The following is a 27,449-nucleotide window of genomic DNA, read 5'->3' on the forward strand; positions in this document are numbered from 1 at the left end:
AGATGATGGATCCTAAGATTGAAGAAATGATCTCTATTTATAGAGAAAATAGAGAAATGGATGGCCAAGATTGAGCAAACTTAACAAGGGCTAGGATTGAAAGTTATCAATCCATGAGGGGGATTCAATCCAATCCCAAGTTGACAAATGTCACCTTGAGATGGCTTGAGAGGATTCTAAGCAAGCATTAGATGCTAAGTAAGCATTAGGAATAACCTTAAAAGATGGAATTATTGGATAATGCTATTATCCAGGGGAGCATGCTATTGTCGAAGTGGTAAACTCTTGTGCGAAGTTGAGGGATGATCAAAGGGACAACCATCATGGGCTAGGATGATGTCTTGTAAGAGGCATTAAATGCTCTTTGAAGACTTTGGATGTTAACTTGTTGAAAGTTAAATAACCTTCAACGCTTTTTTAAGAGCCTTACAAGTTTGGAGACTCAACAAGTTAACTTGTTCAAGAAGGTAAAGTCTTCAACACATTTTCAAGACTTTTCCCAAATATGGAGAAGTGACTCCCCCAAATTTAGGATGTGACATGATTAGAAGAATTAGAATAACTAATGGGGAATTAGAGGGCTTCTAGAAGAATATTAGCATGCTAATGGAAAATGTAGGAGAATGCAAGTAGAGGGAAATAAGTATTTTTAGATAAAATAAAAGTTTATTTTAGCCAAAAGGAGTGCAACTTGCATTTGTAGGATTTTGCAAGTTGTGGACTATTCACAAATAAATAATGATTTATTTAAATTTAAAGGGATTTTAATTAAAAGGGAAAAGGGGGGTTTTAATTAAATAAAAAAGATTTTTTCAATTAAATGGCTAAAGGGTACTTAATCAAACCTTATTTTAATTAATAGGTTAGGCTAGAAGAAAATGATTTTAATAAAATCTTTAATTTGTTTAATAGGCTGATTGGAAGAATAGGGATATTAATTAAACCTTAGTCTAATTAATATATGAACAAATGATTAATTAGTTGTGCAAATTTAAGGTGTCTACAAAATCCATTTTTAACAGATTTGTTTTTCTATTTCAAAATCTCTATTTCATTTGTATGGATCATTTTCAAATAATTCAAGATTGATAAGAATCAATCCTAAAAAATATATGAAATGGTATCTAAATCTTAATACTCCAAATTCATATTCAAATTTAAACTTCTTCAATCCTTTATATTAATCATTATGAAGTAGTCTAATACATTTTCATACACAATGTTGTTATGTCATGATATTTAATAAAATGTAACGTGTATTTAATTTTATATGGACCAATTGTCATCATGCTCAAAAGGGTAATAAGTACAAAACAATTAAATTCTATAACTATTAAAAGAACTAAAAATGTAGAATTATCACATAGGACATCTACATGGTTGCAAATGTCATCTTTAATATTTCTTGTTGTCATTAATTTAATTCCCTAAAGGGTTTGGCCTAGGAGAACTTTTTCACTTACCAATTTAATGTCTATAGACACCACCTTAACATATGTACATATCTATAAGACAATGGAAATACACTTTTCGTTATTACATTCTATTAGTCCATTCCCACACAACATAGATCATTTTTGTGCACTTCATGAAGTTCATGATAATTGAAATCAAACTTGTGGAGCTCGAGATCCATCTACATCATTCTGTTTATCAATTTAGAGTTTGAAATATCCATCAAACTAAGATAACTAATCTTTCAAAAATGACAAAATATTCCAATCAACACCTATATCATTTGTCCATCATTGATTCTAAGACTACATACACTTATCCCTTTTTTTTAATTATAATACATACTTCTATTTTAATTAATTTTCCTAGCCCAATTATTAGATAATTATTTTTATTTATTTAATATATTTCTCCCCCTCTATTATCATCTCCACTTTTACCTACTCTAAACTAACCATGCTATTCTTGACGCTTTGCGTCTCTTGTTTATAGAATAATATTAAAAAAATATGAGTGTAAAAACAATCACTTATAAAATTCAAGAAAAGAAAAATCTATAATATAACAAACCAATAGGGTACTAAGTGGTAAGAGATAACTTATTTGTTGGAGGAGGGTAGTTCCAATCTTTTATCTTACCTTATACATCAATGAGGTCTAGATTGTCAACAAGAGATACTCAACCATCATTATTGTCATCATCTTTTTTTCCTTCATAAAAAGGTTGAGTCACAAAATAGAAAAATGAAAAGAATGAGGTGACAAAATGTACTAGTATTAGGCAAATCAATAAGCCCACAAATAAGAGCCTAAGGAGAAGTAGAATGGTGGTAGGTAGGCAAATCAATAAGCCCACAAATAAGAGGCTAAGAAGAATGAGATAAAACCTAAAAGGTGTGTTACACTTTTGACCAAAAAAATAATTTATATCACCCAAAACCATATGACATTTATGTGACACATATAACTTTGGGTGAAACACTTTCACACAAAACTATAAAATATTTTTTTCTTATTGAAAATTTAAAGTTCTTGAATTTATGTTTAAAGTTGTTGAATGGGAACTATTCAAAACTTTAAAAATGTCTTAAATTGGACATTATTCAATAGGCATTTTTTTAAGAATATTTTTTTTTATTATTTTATTATAAAATAATATTAGGAAAAAAAAGGTGTAAAAAATCACACTTGTAAAGCTCAAATAAAGAAAAATATCTAATAAAACAAACAAATAGGGTACTATGTGGTAAGAGATAATTATGTCGAGAGGCATTCTTTACCAGCACAACATAATAGAATATTCTATGTAAAAAGAAAGAAATGCCTCTCCAAAAGCATTTCTTTGGGCTGCATTTGTAACTACACGCATTTGTTTTTTACAACATAGTCCTTATTTCTAGGTATGCCCTTTATATTTTATTATCCTGATTTATATCCCACCCTATTTTAGTTCTCAAGACATGTTTCCCTTACCTAAACATTATATATTGTTGCACAAACATAATTTTTGCATTAGAACCTATTATCTTGCATCCCTCAAAATTCGAGCTAAAATTGTCAGGACCAAGTCAGTGAATGCATCCTGGTTTCGCAATTTTTGTCTTAAATTTTAGGTTGATATAGGAGTTTTATCTTGCCATATGGTGGTACAGATAAATTATGGAATTTATTTTCCACTCACCAAAGGTATTCCTCAATTTTGAAATTTAAAAATCTCAATGATAATTTTTGGCATTTCTAACAATTTTCTCCTCTTGTCCCTTGTTTATCAACTCTCCTCAACACTTTCTTAATTCTAGCATGGTGCTAACACTTATTAACACCAATATGGATGAAATATAATAATATATAGTATCTATTACATATAGATAGATATTTTATATACATCTAGTTCATTATCATTAGGGAAAGTGGAACAATATTGGCATAGGGTGATGGTTAAGTAGTAGTGTTGTTTATTAATCATTAAGATTCAAACTCTATTGGAATTCTATTATTGAGTAGATATCTATATCGAGAATTAAGTCCCCTTATTGTAACTTCACAATTCATAAACTCCAAATCAAAAGTATTTTAAAGCATACATTTTTCAATGAAGATTTTTTATTTTTGAGAATGTGTCTTGATTATTATTTTTATAATAATATCAAGAAAAAAGTGGGTGTAAAAAAGTCATACTTATAAAGTTCAAACAAAGAAAATTCTATAATATAACAAAAAAACAAGGTACTATGTAGTAAGAACTAATTTATTAGTTAAAGGAGGGTGGTTCCAATCTTTCATTTTACCCCATACATCAATGTGGTCTAGTGTTACAAGGTGTGCACCCTTGGTCTCCTTGTGTTGTGCAACACAGTGCTCAGGTTTGTGACATGGATTAATCATCTCCTATGGATTTTATAAGTCTAGTGGTTGTATCGGGCATTAACATGTCGATCATTTGGTGCAACAACAACCATACTTGTAACACCTAGATTGGCAACAAGAGATACTCAAACATCATTATTGCAGTCATTATTTTTTTAAAGTAGAAAAATTAAAATAAGAAGGTGACAAAATTTACTAGTTCTAATGGTGAAAAATAGGAGGTGATGAGGAGAGAAAGTGGAAATCTTTACCCTCCGCAAGAAAGGAGTGAAAGTTTCACAAAGGATTCTCTTCAACCTCTTTCACACATTACATTAAAAGGGGGGGGTTGGATTTGTTAGGACTCGGAGGCAACTGAGAGGGGGGGGGGGGGGGTGAATCAGTTGTCTATTAATTTAAACCCAAATATAATTTAATCAAACTTGATGTCGGTTGATAGTTTAACAGTTAATAAAAGTACCGATAAAGTTTAATGCATGAAACAAAAAGACAAATAACATCCACAACACATAAAACACATATTTGTACGTGGAAACCCTATAAGGGGGGAAAACATAGTGGGAAACCTTACCCACAATCAGATGATACTACTACAGATAGTATGTGTGTAAAATGGGATCTGCACATGTAGAAAGGCCAACTTCCTAGAGCTCATTGCTCAATCACAAAATGAGAGTCACACTGACTACAATTGGATGGTTAAATCCAATGATAATGTACTACTCAAAATAACATCTTCATATGATACATTTAGTACTGCTTAAGCTCTGATTGTCTTCTTCATACCTTCCTTGAATCTTCAAATGATGTCTATGTGTATAGCTCTCCTTACATTCGCATATACCTTATTACAATCCTTTTTCACCTCTTCTTCTACATAATCTCATAAATGAGATCTTACATATATACCAAAACCTAAGACCAAATGTGTAGCTCAGCTCACTAAGATTATTACAATTAAATCAATTACAAATGAATCAATATGTGATGCATCATGTTGGCTCAATGCATTTACAATAATAACCAATCAATAAATCATCTCCATAATTTGTCGTGCTGATCTGCAGGGAAAACTTTAAGAAACCCCCCCCTTGGACATGGTGTAAAAACATGGCAAAAGTTGTATAATTCTAAGGAAAATTTTAATTTTACTGGCAAATTTTTGCGGTTTACAGAGAAAAATAATAATCTCCATTGGTGAATTAGGCATGATCGCTCAAAGTTTGTGAAAAATCCTGGCGAATCATACTGTTTTTAAAAACCAAAAAATAATTGCATGGGTGAATGGTAATGTTTTTAAAACTAGAAAAATATTTGCATTGGTGATTTCAACCTATTTTCAAACCATAAAAAATAAAATATTGGTGATTTCAAGCTATTTTCAAACCATCAAAATAAAATATTGGCAATTTCAAGCTATTTTCAAACCATAAAAACAAAATATTGGCAATTTCAAGCTATTTTCAAACCATAAAAATAAAATATTAGCGATTTCAAGCTATTTTCAAACCATAAAAAAAAATATTGGCGATTTCAAGCTATTAACTTTAAGTAATTAAAACATGTGGCACATAGTCATCAACTCTTTGCCTGGAAGACTGCCCATTAGAAAATCTCACAACCTAGCAACAAGCCCTTGCGACTCTCTCTATCTCCAACTCGCAAGCTGAAAATGCTAAGCCTTCTTAACCTTGAGATATAGCAACTAAGGGAAGTTGAACTGGCACTCACCAATTCTCGACCACAAATATTAAGTCCTCATCACCGTAGCGACTTGGAGATAGTGGTAACTTTAACCCTTGTTGCGTACTTGCCAACATAAAACTATTTATCTCTTAACCACTAACACTTCAGTCACAAGCTTGTGGCTTGATCAGGTCTTCAGACATTTACCTTCACTCGCAAGCTCGTGGCTTGATCAAGTCTTCAGACATTTAACTTTGCAAGCTGACGATAAACATTAAACCTAACCACAAACTATCTAGTTGCTAGCTCATGACCTAAAAATGCTAACATTAAACAAACATGAGAGATAGCGACAATTGTATGAAATGAGTTACTCGCTAACTCTGATGGCTATAATGTATGACATCAGACCAACTTGAGACCTCATGACCAAAGCAATTTCACTAACAATCTCTAGCTCAGTAACATAAAACGCTAACACCCAAAAAGCTAGAGACCTCATGATGTAAACCCAAACCAACTTGTTCCCAGTTCATGGCTTGATCACCTCTTCAGACATTTTACCTCATGAGCTAGCGATAACCATAAAACTTAACCACAAACTATCTAGTCACTAGCTTGCAACCTAAAATTTTTAAGGCTTGGATGCTGACTCGTTCCTGAGGGACTAGTTTGAAGGTTTCTCTTCAGTTGAGGTTGATTAGACAAGTGAGGATGATGGTTTTAGAGGCATAAAAGGATTTGATAGCTTCTAAGTTAGAGATGGGAGATCATGGATTTCTCTCAGAAATAAGAGCTCAGGTTGCTTGTTGTTAGGCATTTTGAAGTAGAATTTGTCCAATCAAGGAGGAATAAAATCAGAACAAAATCATTCACAATAGATGAGCCTTAGCAGGATGCAGTGGATTTGATAGGCATGACTTCTAGAGTCTATAGTCATGTTGAGAAACACCAAAATGATGATTTTTCATGTGAATGAGCATCAGCAAATGAAGTGTGAAAATGTTATAAATAGAATGGGTGGTGACTTAATTGGTAGAAGAGAAACTCAGAAAAGAAACCTTTTTCATTTTCTGAGAGTGGTTTTTTCCTCAGAAAGGAAGATGATGTTTGAGTAGGATCATGCATGGAGTTGTTGTATTCTCTATGACACCAGATGGGTGTTTTTTTGTTTTCTTCTGTGTGAGTTTGTTTATTGTCAGAGGGGTTGTGAAAGTGAAAAGGATTGCCAGAGGGGGTGTGAAAGCCTTTTCTTGTCAAGAAAGGCCAAGCATGGCACATCCTCTGCTTCTACTCTGCCATAGGATGGCAAGGGGTTTGAAGAAGGAGCCCGTAGAGGAATGAAATAAGGATTTGTTTGGGTGGGGAGTGGTAGCCAGTCATCTTTGTGATGACATGGAAGTTACAACCCCTCCCCAACATATTACATTTACCCTAAAGCTCTTATTTCCACTTTTCCTGATCATGGGCATGAAGGCTCGGGCTCCTCTTTCCATTGTCTTTGTTCTTGGGCATGAAGGCTTCCTCCTCTATTTGGAAATGATCTGTTGGACATAACGTAACATCTCACATTCCATCGGAAGGCATCAGGGTGATAATGGCATGGCTCAAGCAGTTTTGTAAGTTGTATAGTCATTGGGGTTCCTTTTCTGGTTCCAGTAGTGATTCTAGACTCTAGGTGAAGGGAGCAAGTTGTATACTATATAGTTATTAGTCATTTACAGAGCAAATGAAAATAATTTAGTGTCAAGGTTTGTGTAGGTTCTTGAAGAAGTTATATATAAATTTATTTTGTGTATAATTCTATCATAGTTTCAATGAATATTTCATTCTACTATTTTATTGATCACATAGAGCAAATGAAAAGCATTTAGTGTCAAGATTTGTGCAGGTTCTTGAAGGAGTTATATATAAATTTATTTTGTGTATAATTCTATCTCTTTCAAATGATGAGAATCATGAGATTTAACTTTTTCATTTGTTGCATTGTTATGGTGTATGTAATTTTTCATCTGTTAGTTTGAAATCATATTAAGGATTCACATTATTGTAATTGGTGGGCAGATTATAGACATAGTCATAGAACACCTCCATATATATTACATAAACATCCATAGCATATAAAATCATAAGAGTATTAAGAATGAAAGTATTAAACACCACAATAGATATGAATACAACATAATTAGTAAAACATCAAAACAATAGACCAGTGCCTTATCCTAGGACATAGAGTCACTTACAATTCAAAGACAACCTGATAATAAACTTCAATAAGATTCATTTGCAGATAAATAGGAATGTTGAATGAAATTATGAATAATGCCATTACATACACAACCTAGATACATATGTAAACTGAAAAACCCTTGACCATTCAATTCACAGTGAAAACATAAATTCAACACAAAGACAATTATGTGAAGATCTTAAACTACAAATGATATTGATATTATATTCATAATGATATCAGAAAGTAAATTCACAATGTGATTCAACTATGCACTTATCAAATTCTTGAATAGTTGAGCTATTATAACTATATAAGAGTTTTCAAGTTCAGCATAATTGATCAATAAAAGTGGCAACCTCAACCTAAGGATTCAACAAGCTTAGGATTACTATGAGGAATCTTGGGTAGCAACCTCAACCTGAGATTTCTTCTTTGGCTTTAGCATGGCTTGCCACCTGTCCACCTCTTTGTTTGCTAGCCAACTGAATGCCTTTACCTCTTCCAACTTTGCAATTGAATCTATCCATCTAGCATCTGTAACTGCCCTCAACTCAATAATAAACTTTGCATGGTCAACCTCAACCTTGAACAATGAATCAAGTAGACCGTTAAGGAAATCAGCATTAACCTATTCATTTACATGCTTGATTATTTCTTCTTGCTCCAGAATCAAATCAAATTTGCTGGTCCAATCAAAAACTAATTTCAAATCTCCATTACAACCATAAATTGAAGGCACCAATTTATTATAACCTTTCCCAAATGTCTGCAATTTTTCATTTATAAGCACATCCTTCCCTATGAAAAATGCATAAGCTGCATTCATTACCTCCACCATGTCTTTAGTGTCACTAATCTTGGGAGGGAACTTGTCACTATACATCATTGTAGTATCTAGCTTATCCATTAATCTACTTCTTCTTGACCAAACATTAAACAAAGGTCCAAGAAAAGCGACAGCCTCAGTGGATGTTTTGCTTGCCTCTTTCAAAGAAATGTGCAAATCATACACAACCATCAATTTGTCTTTCATTACATTAATCCTGTGTTTTAGAATTCCTGACACAACAAAGATAGCCTTGACATTTTGTTCCTTTTCAAGATTTTCAATTTTCCCTGCATATTCCTCCATTTTTGCTGTCACATCAGCTGGTATTTCTTGTACTTGTTTTGTAATCTGTATTGGAGGGGGCTCATTTGCAATTTTTTCTTTCAACTCCACTAACTCTTCCTCCAGAGCGCCCTTCTTCATCAGTGTCTCTTCATATTTTTTAGATAATGCAATCAATTGGGTATATGTTTCTGTGTATCTTCTTGACAAATCCTTTGTTTTTGAAAAATTCATGAAAGAAACTTGAGTAAAAAAAGAGGCAATATCCATGTTAGTTGTGTTCTGCAAGTTCCAGATCATTTTATCAACTTTCTTTTCTACTTGGATATCTAGAAGGTGGGGCTTTTGAGTGGAAGGGGCCAAAGACAAAGCAACAAGTGTCTTTGACTTAGGATTAAATCTTGATCCTCTTATTACATCTCCAATTTCAAATTCAGTTCTAAACATTGGGTCCTCTTGCTTCCTAATCTGATCAATAATAAAAATAGACTGGATATCCCAATCAGGCATCATAATCATACTAGTACTCTTTATCAATTGTCTTGCCTATTCCATAGATATTTCCTCCCTATTAGGATCATATTCCTGCAGTGCCTTGATGATCTCCTCTTTCTTTTCTTCATTTGCTTCCTCTATGATCAGATTTTGTTTTAATTGATTTTGTTTCAACCTTGTCAAAAAACTTTAAAATTCATCTAACTTAATAAAGTCATCATCTTTCATGAACTCATTTGACAACATCACACGCTCATCAAAGCCTTGAGCAATGGCTTCATTTGTTTCTTCTTGTTCTTCATTCTTCCCTGCTTCTTTGAGATGTGTCCTTATTTGATGAAAGTGGTGTCCTTGTTTTGTAACAATTGCTCTAGCAGGGTCTCTCCTCACAATTGTACCGACCTCAATGATTTTTTGTTTCTTTATAGCCAGCACTCGGGTAGATTGAACTTCATCCCCACTCTCTACATCATTAGCATACACACTAAGTGGCCTCTTACCATGTGAAGAATGTCCATCTTGGGGGTCTTGCTGTTGAGTAGCCACTTTTGGAATTTGAGGCATTTGTTCCATTATAGTTTCATATAAACTCAACATTTTGTTAATCCTCTCCAAGTACGGGCTATCAGGGCAAAAACCTGAGAAACTAGGGTCAACAACCTTCAATTCTACTTCAACTCTCATCAAATTTTTTCATTTTCTTCTCCTTTCTTGTACTTCATCTTTTCTCAGCAAATTTCTAACCACATCTTCATCATCCAATGGTTTGTGGTCCTTTATTGTGGCCCAAGGAGTCATTTTTGGCATTGCAACTTTAATAAATTGTTCTAGATCACAGAATCTAGACACAACATTAACCAACCTATACTATTTAAGGAAATTGTTTACTTCATCAAAGGAACTCCTACCAATGGTAAAATCAGATGCAACCCAAAGCCTAGGAAGAAGAGAACCATTCTTGTGTTTATCAAGGTATTCTTTTTCAACTAGGGTCAATTGCCAGATGAACTCCATAAAAGCAATCCTAATTGGAACAAATTTTGGTAAAATATGGGGAGGCTGAGGACACCCATAGACTCTCATCATAGTAAAGTTATCAAAAAAATAAAAGTCCCCCTAGTTATGTTAAATAGACCAGTTTGGAACAAAATAGTAAGGTCTCAAAACTCTCCTAACATTAATTGACAATCGTTCCCTATTTATTCCTAGTATTTACATAATTGGCAAAGCAATCCAATTTTCAAAGAAAAGGAAAGAAGAATGGGGAGAACTACTATCCCAAACCTGGGTCCATCTTTGTATTGGCATTAAGACACTGAATTCTTCTTTGAAAATCTCCAATTCTTTATCCACGAACTCAACATTATAGAACAAGATTAAGTGCATTAGCAATGAATAATGCTTGAATGTAGGGTTGGGTGCACCACTCTAAATTTCAAATAGAGCATTATGAATGTGTTCAACCACATAGCCCACATAATCATAATCTTTGTTAACATCTGGGTGTTGAGTGTCCATAGCCATCATCAGTAATTCAGCTGACACTATTGAATTTCCATCAAAACCCAACACTCTACATAATCCATAGATTGTACAATGCATATAATGGTGGAAAAGTGTGATATCAAATGGTGGTTCGATACTCTCTAGAATTATAACCGGCTTCCAATGCACCCTAGGCATGTATCTAGGGATTGCATGCTTCTTGATAACACCTTTGTATTTTTCATAGTCCTCTGCAATCCACTCCAAATCTATATCTGTACATGTAGCACCAGTAATCTAGAAAGCTTCAGCAAAGCTAGTTCTGTTAATTGAAAATAGGGCAGATTGGTTCTTTCTTTAGATTACCCTAGATACTGGGCAATAGTGTTTGGCCAACTCTTTGATCAAATCCACATCAACATACACATCTGGCACAATTAACTTTGCCATATTTAAATCCCAAGGGTTTGACATCGGGACACCCTTAACCCTATTTTTCCAGAACTAATGAAACAGAGTAGAACCAGTCATATTAAGCATGGTAGGGTTTCTGCATTGGCTCCATAAATCTCTCCATGCCAAATGATTTGTATTCAAAGCAACGAAAGTCCCTAGCATCAAATCTACAAATTCATCTTTTTATTTCTTAATCATTGTTTCCTCAGTGGCACTGGCCTTGGAACCTCCAAGTCCTCTTGGTCCACTTGTCATGGCCTTAGGCTTGGGCTTGGAACCTCTAGTACTACTCGTCGCCTAGCTCATTTTAGCTATAGGAGAAAAACTTAACCAATTTTTTGAAATTTTCTCACACCCAACACTCTGAAATTCTGAATTCTCCAACATTGTTGCAGAGCTCATTTCACTGGATTACCTCAAAGATAGAATACATTAATGCAATTATACAAAACCTCAGCTTGATCATGCAATTTATGGTATTTACTATTTGGGCACAGTCACTCCTCTCAAATCTCAAGTCTCATTAATTGCCACACTTGCATGAACTAGCTACTGTGGCATTAATTCAAACTTCAAACTGAAGTACTGGAGCAAAATTTGAATTCATGCCCTTCTATTTGATTGGCGATTGGCATTCAAAACTTTTACAGAACCTGACAAACAAGTCCATGTGTTAGCGAGTTAGTGACAATGCTACCAAATCCTCTTAATCACAAGCTTGCAACCCCTTTTATGAATCCTCAAAGAATCTCACGAGTGAGCGATAGCTGTTGATCTAACAAAATGACTTATTTCATCACAAGCTCGCAACTAGAAACTTAACTTGACTTAAACCCTTGTGATCCCATGATGACAAGACACTTAACCATTGTCGCATGCTCGCAACACTTTTTGACTTAAGACTTACAAACCCATGAGCATGCGATGACCACAAAATCAGACCAAAACTTACCAGTCACTAGATCGCAACTTAAAATGCTAAACAACTTCAAAACCTATGAGCAAGCAACTTAACCACATCACATGATTGCAAATTAAAATGACTTAACCGCGAACACCTCATGACCTTGCGATAACATTAAATCACACCCAATTGCAACCTCGCAACATAAAATGATATTTGGCCATTATCACTTCTCTTAAGTCTCATTAACTACCACACTTGCATGAACTAGCAAGTCCACGTGTCAAGTCTCATTAACTGCCACACTTTTAGAGAACCTGACAAACAAGTCCACATGTCAATCCCCATCTTTAATCACACACTCTCAACTGGTTATAGCAATTAGGAAAGGAACCGATGAGTTAGCGACAATGCTACCAAATCCTCTTAATCACAAGCTCACAACCCCTTTTACGAATCCTCAAAGAATCTCACGAGTGAGCAACAACCGTTGATCTTCATCAAGCCCTTCAGTCACAACCTCGCAATAACATTTGTAATATTCTTTCTTTACTTGCGAGCTAGCGACCACTATAAATCTAATAAAATAACTTATTTCATCGCAAGCTCATAACTCAAAACTTAACTTGACTTAAACCCTTGCGATCCCACAACACCAAGGCACTTAACTGCCATCGCATGCTCGCAACACTTTTTGACTTAAGACTTACAAACCCATGAGCATGCAATGACCACAAAATCAGACCAAAACTTACCTATTGCCAGATCACGACTTAAAATGCTAAACAACTTCAAAACCCGCAAGAAAGTGATGAAACCAACTAAGCTATGATACCAACTACATTGCATGATCACAAATTAAAATGAATTAACCATGAACACCTCACGACCATGTGACAACATAAAATCACACCCAGTTGCAACCTCGCAACATAAAATAGTCAAGTGCAAAACATCTTGTGAGGTAGCGACAACTAAAATCTCCCAGTACTCGCAAGCTCATGACTTAAACTGACTTGATGATAAAGGACCTGCGAGCTAGCAATAACCATTAAACATGTCTGACCAACCATTTGACCACACTTGACATTGACATGGACAAATAAATAGAGGACAACTTAGATTTTCAACACACGACAACTTCGGTTTACTAGCCAACTAAGACAAAAAACAAACACAAAACCCTAATTGCCATGAACATCATTTTAAGCATTTAATGTAGAATAGTAGAAAGGTTCTAGCAGTAACAGTTATGCATTATGAATAATTTTATGGATCTTGTGACACAAATTGTTGCATTTCATGTTCAACATAATGTGGAACCAAATACCAATTTACTAATAATTCAATTGTTTAGTAATAATTCAAATTCACAATTAAAAATATGAAATAAGTATCCGTTCTACTTTTGATTGACAAATTCAAGGAATACAATATCAAAAATCATCAATGACAACTATAGTATTGCAATTTTACAAATGGAAATTCTAATATGACTCAAGAACTGTAGTATAATTATAAATACCTATAAACTGACTGCTAATTCACTTCAGTGACTCAGTCCGCCTATCTGAGGCTTCTATATCCCAAATGGACTCAAGATCCAGAAGCTGACTAGTACTAATAGGTTCATCTTCATTCTGAGTTGGGTATTCAAAAATGTCTTTGTCTTCATGCTAACTCTAAGTCTGCGATCCATCATATTCATTTGTCTCAGCACTAGCACTAGCAGTAGCACCACCAGCTTTTAAAGTGTTGCACACCCCTCGTATTTCATGCATGGAATTCCAGATTGCCAGTGCCCTATCATATGGAAAATCTCTAATATTATACTGGGTTACAAACAACCTCAAGCAAGTTTCCAAATTCTTGTCTAATTTGTTTTTGATCTTTGATTTCAAAAGCCCTAATACATTGAAAACTCTCTCATCTTCCACCAACCCCAATATCATTGTTTGACATAAATTAGCAAGTTTCAAATATTTTGGTATTGCAATACGCAACGCTTCACTTTGATCTATCATTTTCCAGAGCCTTGTGATTGATCCAGGTTCAAATGGATTCTCCAAGTTAACCAATTGTTGTTTTATAACCAATGCAAACTGTTTACATTATTTTCTAAGATGATCTGAATTTAAAATTCCTTCTATTGGTTGTCCATTGCAATATGCATCTTTTGAAAATGTCAATATCAATTCCTCTAGTTTTTTATGAAATATCTTTGCATCATTTGGATTATCTCCAATTGAATGCCAAAATTGAGGATACACATAACCCATGGCTTCAAGTATTTATTCTTGAGGGAATCTTTCATGAATCTCAGTAGAAAGTTCATATGCAATAGACTTCAAATTATCATTAACATATTTAACAATCTTGTCAAAATCTTCCTTTTTAACTGGTAGTGCTCTGCCTCACTTGCCCATCTTAGATTGGTGCATTGGTATCTGAAATCCTTTTACAAAGACACATAACTCATTTTCTGTATTGAAATGTAAAAAAATTTCAGCATGATTCAAATCTATAATTATCTACCACCTAAAAAAATTTGGGCTTCGCCTTGTTAGATCTGAATATAGACCATCCAAGCTCAAGCATGTCATTTTACGTAAAGTGCTATACTCATTGATATACATAGTTCTATCTTGGTCTTTCTTAACAAGTTTGTTCATTGAATCCAGCATGGGGAGAAGACTAGCTAAAGTTAATAGAGTCTCTTTATCACTTAATTTATGTAAGAGATCATAAGCTTTGTCTCCTATGAGGCATTTCTCATACATTAGTCCGATCAAGGATTGATATTATGTTAGAACTCATTCCACTGGTCCATGCAAGGAGATCCATTTGGTCTCAATATCCTTGAGAAGCTTGTTTCCTCCTGTTACTCCCTCAGCAAAAATCTAAAATTCTGCAAAATGTTTAGGACTTCGACAGAAGTATGAGTGGAGCTCGTGGACCAAATCTTCAACTTTTGACACTATAGGGAAATTGCTTACAATTCTATATGCTAAATTCATTCGATGGGCCATGCAGTGAATGCCAACCATGTATGGTGCAATACTAGTTTGTAATCTTGTGCAAAGACTGGTCCTTTGACCTTGCATTACTGTAGCTCCATCAGCTCCAACACACACCAACTTCTTGGCAACTGTCAAGTCATCCATACCAGCAATTTCATTCAAAACTTTCTTAACTTCCAAATATAAATTTTTTGCTATTGAATTGCCCCTCATTTACAAACACAGAGTTGGTGGACATGTTCTTTTACAGTATACACATGCATACAAACCCAAGCAGTGTTATCTACCTCAGTAACTTCATCTATCGATAATGAGATGAAATTTGACTCTTTTACACTCTTTTGTAAATTTTGCTTTTCCACCTTAACGAGACAACTTTCCATTTCCCATCCAGCTTTTAGTGACCAATGTGACATAGGATAGTGAGGAACATTCAAAAAAGATAATAAATTACTAAATTCTAGGAAATCTTTCATAGGATGCCCTCTCGACATAATATGAAAAACAACACTCATCTAAACAATCTTTGTCAGGTTTGCATCTTTCATTGCATGTTCAAGCCCAACCTTGATTATATTTTCAAATCCACTCTTAAGAATCAATGTCATTTTGTGGTTATGCTCTTCATATTCCGTGACATACTTAACATGAAGACATTCTTCCTTTGATTTCCATCTTTCTACTTGTGTTTCCTTTCCGTATATGATCTATTTTTCATAAACCTTACCAATATGCTTTTCTATGGTGTCAATCTTTAGTTGCATCTTCTTCTCTCTTTTAGTTTTCTAGCTACAAATCTTACACCTGCATTCTATTGGTTGTTCATCATTGTTTGAGACCGGTTCAATGAATGGGTACTTTGCTACCCAATCAATCTTAAAACTCCTTGTCATCTCCCACTCTCACCCCAGTTTAACTTTTCTTTTTCTTTTCTTCCTACCAACATCATCTTCAGTACTAGCATTTATATCTGAGTGAATTATCTTATTATGAGTATCCCTTAGAACATCTTCTGCTATGTCAGTATTGTCATCCTCATTTGATACATTTAAATCAATGAAAATCCCACCTTGTGGTGGTGGTGAGCTACTATGAATGGGTTCTGCAACTGCAGAGGTTGATGGACCAGGAACTTTGCCAATTCCAAAAAAAGACTTTATGGTACTATCTTTAAGTTTAAGTTTTGGTTGTTTTCATGGCCTCCCAATCCCTTCAGTTTCACCGCCCTGAGGAGTCTTACCCTTGTCTGACATCCCAATCCCTTCACCACCCTGAGGAGTCTCACCCATGTCTGACTGTGACATATTGAGTCTTGACCTCTCACTATGAATTAAAAGTTAAAACTAATACTATCAAGTATGAAGAAATGATTACTCATCTTTATGCCTTCTCAATTCTCTGAATCAGGAATCAGGAATGAATGTCTGGGCCTGTGTTGTAGGATTGTAACTCTGGCCCTCTACCCTACAATGAAATTCAACTTTCCAACTCAATTTGTGGAATATGAATCGAGACTTGAGACTCTAAGAGCTCCCAATTTACTAATAAGACATGAACAAATTGTAAGAAAGAGTGTAAGAAATAGTGTATTTATAGCAATGCATGATTGCATTTTTGGCAAATTGCATGGGGCCCGAGCATCGTAATTGCCAATAAACATTTAATTTAATTGCATTTTTGGTGAATTGCGCAGGCGTGCAATGAACATTTAATTTAAGCGGGGCGAAATGGGTCCTCGAATGCTTATAATGTTTTAATTGATATTGGCGAACTTGGTCGACGTGTGCAATGAACATTTAATTTACCATTGGCAATTTAGGTCCTAGGTACGTGGTCATTTTACTATTGCTGGCGAATAGCAGAGGTTATCTAATACCCATGTTCGAGTGATTCCAGGTGAATATTATGGGCATGTACATTGACGATGTGTGGTCAATGACGAAACTAGATTACAAATATTTGCATTGTTCTTCAAAATTTTGGGTGATTTGACCATGATTGTGCCCCTCACTATTCACGTGGAATTCGCCAATTGGCAAAGATTCGCCACTAAAAAAATCTCTACTAATTTGGAATAGATAATGCTTGCCAGTCCATAACCTAGACCTATTTGTTGGTAAAAACAAATATGCAAACTCGATTAGGCCAATAATTAAATCACGAAAACCAAGTGTCCAAACCATGTCTTTGACATAACCAAGTAATCTCTAGATGATAATAGATCATCCTCAGTGTCGGTGGACAATATGACTTGTCAGTGAACCAAATACCGGTGACTGTGCATAAGTCACTGAACATGCCAGTGAACATAACCAAATATCTCCAGTGCTGATAAGTGTTCACAAGTGATGTTAGGTGTTGACATCAATGACAAAACTAATGTAACATATCCATAATACCAACAATCTCCCCCTTTGGAATTGATTGCAACACAAGATGGAAAAACCATCTAAGTGTCAAAGCAGAAATGCCAAAAACCAACAATCTCCCAAAGAGATTAATTACCAAAAATCAAAATACATAATATCTCTCCCCCTAGGAATAATCTCTCCCCAAAAGATAATGTGTTTTTCCATAGATATCTCTCCCCCTTTGACATCAAATGCCAAAGCAATACAAAAACTAGATACAACGAGTTCATAGAACTAATTACAAATACCAATTGTTATAACTGATTATTCCCCCTAAGAAGTAGCTCTCCTTCATCAAAGCTAGAAAAATATTTCTCTGTTAATTCCTATCGGTCTGATGCCATTCTTCAGCTATCTAAGTTTCTACTGGTGAGGGTATAACTCCAAGCTATTCTATGAGATATTTAAAAGTTTCCTTAGGCAAAGGATTAGTAAAGATATCTACAATCTACTCTTTAGTATTCACATAAACCAATTTCACTTTTTTTGCTTCAACATTCTCTTTCAAAAAATTGAATTTGATAGAAACATGTTTAGTTTTAGAGTGAAATACCAGATTCTTGGATATATCTATTGCTGCCATATTATCACAATAAATTATTATAGGTTCTTTGCATTTTACCTTTATGTCCTTCAACATTTTCTTAATCCATAATACCTGAGTACAATTAGTTGTTGTTACAACATATTTTGATTCTGTTGTTGATAATGATGTACAACTCCGTTTCTTACTCAACCATGAAATCAATCTGCTACCAAGAAAAAATGCTCCACCAGTGGTTCTCTTTCTGTCATCTACATCTCCTACCCAATTTACATCTGTGTATGCACATAAATCAAAATTTTCATCTTTATGATACCATAAACCAAGATTTGTTGTGCCTTGTAGATACCGAAAAATCCTGTTCACTACTGATTCATGATTTTCCTTAGGATTACTCTGAAATCTTGAAACAATACAACTACTTTCATAATATCAGGTCTTTGTTATGTCAAATATAGTAAACCTTCAATCATAGATTTATATCTTGTTGTATTAACAGGTGTTGATTCATCCTTCAATGATAGTTTATCAGTTGTAGTCATAGGAGTATTTACCAGTTTAGAGTTTTCCATACCAAATTTCTTTAGTAGTTCTTTCAAGTACTTAGATTGACATATGAATATACCTTTATCAGTTTGTGAAATCCACACTCCTAAAAAGAATTTTATCTCCCCAATCATAGACATTTCAAATTCTTCCTGCATCTTATTAGAAAATCTTTACACAATCCATCTTCTCCTCTAAAAATTATATCATCAACAAAAAATTCAATAACCAAGATGTCATCATTATTCACTTTGTAATATAAGTTGTTGTTAGCATTACCTTTAGTGTAACCAAGCCTCAAAAGATATTTGTCCAATCCAGCATACCAAGCTCTAGGAGCTTACTTTAATCCATATAAAGCTTTCCTTAACCTGCAAACCCTATCTTTGTCATTTGTCAAAGAAAATCCATCAGGTTGTTCAATGTAAACTTCCTCTTCAAGATCACCATTTAGAAATGCACTTTTAACATCCATTTGATATACTTTATAGTTCTTGTGTGCTTAAAAAGCTAAGAATAGTCTGACTGCCTCAATCCTAGCTACCAGTGCAAAGGTTTCATTATAATCAATTCCTTCATTATGTGAATATCCCTTACACACTAATCTTGCTTTGTTTCCAATTACCTTACCATCTTCATTGAGTTTATTTCTAAATACCCATTTAGTTCCAATTACATTTTTGTTTTTAGGCTGGGGAACCAATGTCCATGTGTTATTCTTTTCAATTTGTTCCAATTCATCTTCCATAGATTTAATCCAATATTTATCTTTGCATGCCTCATTAAATGATGTTGGTTCAATTTGATAAATTAGACATACTTCTTCATTTTATAGTCTTCCTGTAGTCATTACACCTTGATACTTATTCCCAATTATCTTACTTTCAGAGTGATTCAATCTTACATACCTGGGTGTATTCACTTGCTTCTATTCTTTAGTCACAGTGGAATTCTTAGATGATGTCGGTGTGACTAAATCAACATTCTGTACCAGTGTATTCAATGTAGGTTCATTTGTGATTATCTCAACTACCAGTTCAGAGTCCATAGACCTTGAATTACCTTTAAATTGTTCATCAATCTTCACATTTGTACTCTCCATGATTTTCTGCAATATCTTATTAAAACATCTATATGCCTTGCTCTTAGATGAATAACCAAGAAATATTCCTTCATCACTTCTAGGATCAAATTTACCAACATACCCATCTCTCCTAATATAGCATTTGCTTCCAAATATTCTGAAATATTTAAGAGTAGGAGTATTACCAAACCATAGTTTATGAGGGGTCTTATTGGTTTCACCTTTGATGTGAACTCAGTTGAATGTGTAAACCGTTGTATTGACTGCTTCTCTCCAATACACATGAGGTAGGTTTGCTTCTGATATCATGCTTCTAGCTACATCTAAAATAGTTTTGTTCTTCTTTTCCACAACTCCATTTTGCTAGGATATTCGAGGTACTGATAACTATCTTCTAATTCCATTCACTTCACAGAATGTATTAAATTCCTTTGAGGTGAATTCATCTCCTTGATCTAATGTTAAATATTTGATTTTCTTACTGGTTTCAGTTTCTACCATTACCTTGAATAGTTTGAATTTCCCAAAAGCTTCTAATTTCTCCTTGAGAAAAGTAACCAACACATTCTAGAATAATCATCAATGATTAGCATAAAATATCTATCTCCTTATAAACTTCTAGTTCTTGTTGGACCACATAAATCAGAATGAATTAAATCAAGAACATTATTGGATTTATCTGGAATACTCTTAAAATTTTCTCTAACTTGCTTTCCAAATTCACATTCCTTACATACCGGATTGTGAGGTTTTACAATCTTAGGTAAATCCCTTACTACCTTAGTTGTACTGATCTTCACAATGTAATCAAAATTTACATGACAAAGTCTTTTATGCCATAACCAACTTTCATCAATATGTGCAATCAAGCATGTTTTCTCATTGTTATTGAAGTGAAATATATTACCTCTAGTGTGATTATCGGTTGCAATTTCCAAACCAATTCTATTCATGATTTTGCATTTACCATTCTTGAATTGTAACTAAAATCCCTTTTCAACTAATTGACCAACACTCAAAAGATTATGTTTCAAACCTTCAACAAAATTAACATTGTCAGTATTGTGCTTACCATCAAAATATATAGTGCCTTTTCCTCTGATCAGACAAGCTTTATCATCCCCAAATCTTATAAGACCTCCATTTTATTCCTGAAAGGTAGAGAATTTACTTTTATCACCAGCCATATGATGTGAACATTTGGAATCAATGATCCATTCATCCTTTTCTTCAATTTTAGCTGTCAGGGCCTGCTCTACCAGTTGTATAGTAGGTGTCGGTTGATCTTATGTTATTGCAACAAAATCTCATACATTGTCTGTTGGTTCCTCATTAGAATCATCAGTAACTCCTTCATGAACATAGTAACATGATTTGTCTCTTTTCTTCTTAAATCTGTATCTCTAATATTCAGGGCTAGGCTTATATGTTCTTTTATCTTCTTCTTTCAATCTTGCATGTCTATTAGGACATCTAGATGCCATATGACCAATTTTATTATAGTTAGAATATTTAAATGGTGCTTTACCTTCATACTTACTTCCAACTGGACTTTTAGGCATTTTCCTTGCAAATAGCGCTTCAAGCTCTTCCAATTCTTAATTCTCTCTTTTGATTTCTTCAAGTTCTCTTGCATAAAGTTCTTTCCAATCAAATTTCTCAGATGATGATTCTTTGAAAGCTAAATCTATCTTAATTGTAGCAACAAGACCAAATTCTTCAAGTTCAGAAGCTGAAATTTTTCCAACCAAAGTATCTCTAGATAGTGATGTATTAGGCATTGTTCTCAATTCATTAATAGAAGTTACTTTCATTTTGTATGCCAATGGAAATTCTCTTAAAAATTTAGAAATAATTTCATCTTCACTTAAGGATCCTCCACAACATTGTATACCCAAAATAATTTCATTAACTCTTTCCATAAAAGCAGAAATCCTTTCATCTTCTTCCATTTTTTTGATTTTCATACCTCACCTAGAAGCATTCCAGTTTTGCAATTTTGACAGTGGTATCACATTCATTCAATGTATCTAATTTATCCCAAATAGATTTAGCAGTAGATTTGTCTGATAATCCCATGATTTTCTAATCAGACAATGCGCTCAAAAGTGCTTCTCTTGCTTTGCAATCATTCTCCTGATCTTTAGCCAAGGTTGGTGGATTATGTTGAATCTGTGTAGGACCAACATAGTCATTCTTTGTACCATCCCATATGTCTTTTCTAATGCAGTTTAGATGTGTCTTGATTCTAATCTTCCATATACCATAGTTAGTTCCATCAAGCTTCAGACTGTCCTTCCTAAAATAGTTAGTTGCCATAGAATCTCCTCAAGTTGTTAAACTTCTGCAAAAAGAAGACTTAGCTCTGATACCAATTGTTTGGAGTCTGAGGCAACTACGAGGGGGGGTGAATCAGTTATCTATTAATTTCAACCCAAATATAACTTAATCAAACTAGATGCATAATATCGGTAAACCAAACTTGATGTCGATTGATAGTTTAATAGTTAATAACAGTACCCATAAAGTTTAATGCATGAAACAGAAAGACAAATATGATCCACAACACATAACATACATATTTGTACGTGGAAACTGTTGTCCTCAAAAATTGATTCCCTTCAATGTCCTTAGAATAATATGATCTAAGCTGGGTGCAGAGGAGACATCAAAGATAAGGAAATTCCAGAGACAACATATGACAAGGTTTGATTAGACCTTCTACACTTTGGGCTTCCTTGGAGCCTATGTGGGTATACCTTTGTGAATTAACTTCACACTTTTAAAACATTAAACCCATAGCAAACCAGTCCAGAAAACCAATGGATTTGTTCACCTTGCAATCAACTAAAAACAAAGAATGGAAACTATACTTAACTTTAGCATTTTGATCAACAAAGTATGCAATAAACAACCTCGATTAATACCAGTGCCTTATCCAACGTTACAGAGTCATCTAAACTCAAATAAAACTCCTGAAACAATATATCTTTATGCTTCCTGTCGGCTTGGTTTCCACTTAATCCTTATATATGCCTGACACATACAAGAATTCAATCATTCCAGACTAAGATATGGTCCTCAAAATTCAAAGTTTCCTTCCAAAGAATTTACTGGTATAAGTGATCCCACATATTTAATTTCTCTCCTAAAGAGAAAAGCTAACAAACACTTATACTAAGATTGCTTTGCAATTCCATTCAAACTAAACAACCGTGGATAATTTAGAATAAAGACAGTAAATTAATTTGTGAACAAACCTGAAGACAACACAAAGCTTTACTCAAAACCGATGGCCTATATATTGATATTCATTTTAAGAAATATTACAAGAAATTCTGATTCTCCATTTAAACTTTGGAAAAGCTCAGATAAATTTCTGCAGCGTTTTCTTACAAAAATTTTGTGATCCTTCTCCCTCTAGTCCTGGTATCTATTTATAACAATCATGGATGCACAAAGCTTCGGACTTCTCAAGGAGAGTTTGTTACAATTATTTCAAAAATTAAAGAGATTACAATTTTTGCGTAAAAGTAGTTATGTGCTCTTTTCAGCCTCTGCAGTTTGTTCAACAGGTTGTTCGGTTGCAACCTCTTCTATCTTTTCAGGCGTGCTCTCCAACTACTCCGGATCATGGGTTGAATATTTAACTTCCCAATCATTATATGTCTCTTCTGTCGGCCATGAAAAATTAATCACATTATCTTTAATTTTAGTCAACCTTTTCCAAGAATTTTTCAATTTGTTGACTTCTAAATTAAGAAAACTATAATGTGATTTAATTTTTTCTATTTCCTATATTGTTATAACAAAGAAAGAGGTATCATCAAGATCAATGATTCCCTTAACCCTTGCTGACAATTTGACTTCTATCTCTTTAAGCCATATTTGCTTGTCTTTCAACTGATCCGGATTGACGAAAATTCCTGGGAGCAACTCAAAAACTTGATCAGCGTATTCCTTCTTGCATAAATTGACCTTTCTATCCACATTATCTACATCTGCTGCCAATTGCATTAAAACTTTAGCGACATCAGAAGTGGATTTGATAATGGGATTGGCTCTTGCTTCATCACAGGATACACACATGAACTCTAGATCTTTCTCCCTAGGCCTCCATTTGTCAAAAATGGGTGTCAAAATGGCCTTATCTCTCCTCAGTTCATTCCATATCTCCATAATTTTTCCCACACTATTGTAAAGCAATGAGGCATTTATCGTATCTGCAAAACTGAAGATTGTGGCCCTTACCTTTTCCTCATATTTCCCTGCATACAAAGCCTGAGCTTGCTTCAGGTTTTCTAGTTCTTGAGGAGTAATCTCAATCATTTGGGAGCTGGAGGTCTTGCAGGAGAGGAGGAAATCATCAATGTTGAAGGCTCACCTTGTTGGTGTTGTCCCATCAGCTGGCTCTGCAACTTGGCAATGATGCTATCTTTGCCCCTTACCTCCTCCTTGGCACTGTTATAGGCCTTCAAAACTGTTTCCAACTTAATTTGGAGGGCCTCCTTCTCTTTGGCTTCCTTCTCAGCCACTGCAACACTGAATTTTACAGTTTCTAGCACAGTGCTAGCAGCATCTACTACCCCTCTACTCTGCACTCTTTTTACCATCAATCCACCAAGGTGACTTGACCCTGGGGTGTCTTTGCCTTTCTTGCCCTCATTTCTCTTGAGGGACCACATTACTAGTGCAGCATTATCCTTACTGAATGTAACCCCTTCCATGGGTTTAGTTTCTTTTCTTACTGCATCTAGCACCAGAGCATCAGCAATATCCCACTCTGGTAAGATGAGCACTCTAGCTTGTGCTACTAGATCTCTTCCCTATTCAGGAGTGATGGTTTTGAATTCTTCCATCATCTCCTATTTTATTTCCTCCTCCACTAAGGTTGGATCTTTATCAGGCTGCTCAGCCTTTCTTGTCTCACATCTAGCATTATATCTATTTATATGTTGTTTCCAAATGAACTGCATGAATGCTTCTGATGTGACAAAGTTGTCATCAGCTAAAAAGGCACTACTTGCCTTTTTTATCTCAGGATCCCACTCCTGGCCTTTAAGTTTAGTTGAGGTAATATCCATTTCAGCTTCAATGGGCTCTTCTGGCATCCCTTCTTCCACTTCATCATAAGTGTATGCAATTTCTCCTAAGCTACCCAACTGCAAGAGGTGTTCAGCTGCTGCTTATTCATTTCCTATATGAATAGGGGATTGGGATGGGGAATACAAGGATGTATCTGATTGCACTTCCTTCCCCACCCTTTGCTTCTTTGGGCTGTCTTGGATGTCAATGACATCTTGTACTTTCCTCTTTCCTTTGGATGAAGAGGGCTCCCCTGTTGTAGGCACCAGCACACTGTAACCTGATTTCTTATGCAGGGTGTAGTCATCAGGAGGGATTGCTTTGGTGGAAGCTGACTTGCTCAGGATCATTCTAGCCTTTTTAGGGTTACTCTTAATCACAGCTTCCCTCTTCTCCTTCAGTGTTTGCATCACATTTTCAAAGCAAACAATCAAAACTTTTATTTTTTCTTCCAATGGGAAGAAGCTAGACAATGGGTCATAGCTAGCATCAAATTGATGCACAAAATCCAAGGCTTTCTTATAAGCCACCCACTTTTCTTTCCTTAATTCCTACTCATCTAAATCAAATTCATTTCTAATGAGATCTTCAAGAAATTGGAATTGATGAGGCCTACCTCTACATGCTACCTTCTTCCTAAACATACCGTTGAAGAAGTCCTCTGGATCAGCACACCAAGACACTGCAGTGGATAAATGGTAAGGTTTGAGGAAATCTTCAAAGCAATTCCAGCCTCCCTTTGTAATTACGAATTGGTGGGCTATGGTGGCTGCAGGGAAAATAGTTCCTTTACCTCTGCCTGTTAACTCTGCCTCTTGTAGGCCACCAATTTGTCTAAGGATCTTAGCTTTTCCCACTTTGAGAGGGACCTAGTAAGGCAACAAAAATGGAGTACCCCTGAAACCAAAAACTCTGAAAACCATGGAGACTGGATATAAATACATGTCACCCCAGTTATGAACAGTTTTGATGTTCTCTGCGAATTCTTTTGGCCTTATGAATTCTAGAAGAACCTTGGGGACTCTTGGGTTATCAGAGAAAAGGAGATTTCTTATTTTAGATGCAAAATATTTATCAAACTTTAGGAAACTAGCATCCTCTCTGTCCCATGACAACACAGTACTCCATAATTGTACTGGCATTTTCTCTCCTTCCTTCTCTTTAACCAGGTCTAATCCACTGGTGAAATAATCACCACCTTTGAAGAGAAAAAGGTGCATTAGGAGTGAATACCATTCGAAAGGTCTATCCACCTTTCCATTTTTTATTCCTATCAACCCTCCATGGATAGCATCAATAATATAAGAAGCATAATTGAATGTGCTAGCAAGAGAAGGATTCAAAATCTGAACAATCATTAGCAAGTAATAATTTGGCATATTTGCTTCAGCATCCTCTCCTAGAACTTGGCAAAGTGCCCAATACATTCCTTTAGCCCTTAAGGTAAACATACTCAATGAAAAAGGATCTTGTGTGTTGGGCCCTACAACTGCTAACCCTCCTATTTTCAGAAAAAGTTCTTTAAGAGGCCCATTCCTAAGATGATTCCTCTATGCACTGTACACTTGGGATAATGATGTGAAATTTATGGGTTCCAGGAAGTTTGTGAACTCATTGAGCCCAAATGCTGTCCTTAATTCTTCCGCATTGATTTCCACAAGGGTTTTCCCATTTACATCCTGGATGCATCTTGTGACTGAATCATAATTCAATGCCATTTGGGTTAGCAGGTCTGTATCCATGAATACCCCTAGGACTACTAATTTCCCAACATCTAGTTCCCAAATACTGTGTAAAGCGGAAATTTGATAAGATTTGAAAAGATGATCACTTCGCGGAGGAAGAGATTGGAATTGTTTGGGCCAAAAGTAATCAATAGGAACACTAGAGGTTCTTTCAGCTGGTTTAAAGAGACTATGATTGACAGTAACAACTTCACCATTATAGGGAAATTTCAAACACTTATGAATAGGAGAAGCAATAGCTTTCATGGAAGATAGCCAAGGATAGCCAAGCTTCACACGAAATTGTTCGGAAGATGGAATAATAGCAAAGTTCACATCAAGAGATTTGTTATGGACCTCAATAGGCAATGTAATAGAACCAATTGCAGGAGAAGAAAATGCATCAAATAATTTCACAATCACATTTGTTTTGTCATAGATCACTTGATTCAATTGCAAAGTAAAAAGAAATTCTTCAGTAATAACATTAACCATGCACGAAGGATCAATAAGCACCCCACGGCAAGGCATATTCTTGACTTTTGCAACTATGTATAAAGGACCATCAGGTGCCCTAATGGTTTCGCTAGAATCAAATGTGATGGAAGGTTCTTTAGGGTTTTCTTGCTGCTCTACAAAGTTAATCACATTCGGAGTCATAGACACAAGACCATCAGATGAGAAAGAGGAATCATTAGCCTCAATCACATTAGAAGTATGAGAAGTATGAGAAGGTAATGGATCAGTAAAAATTTGAAGATTTTGGTTAGGAGGAGCTACAGATGTGTTGCCTTTATCATTCACTCTAGAAATAGAAATAGTATTATTATCAATCAAATCTTG

The sequence above is a fragment of the Cryptomeria japonica genome, chromosome 1 (genome assembly GCF_030272615.1).
Source record: "Cryptomeria japonica chromosome 1, Sugi_1.0, whole genome shotgun sequence".
Lineage (NCBI taxonomy): Eukaryota > Viridiplantae > Streptophyta > Pinopsida > Cupressales > Cupressaceae > Cryptomeria > Cryptomeria japonica.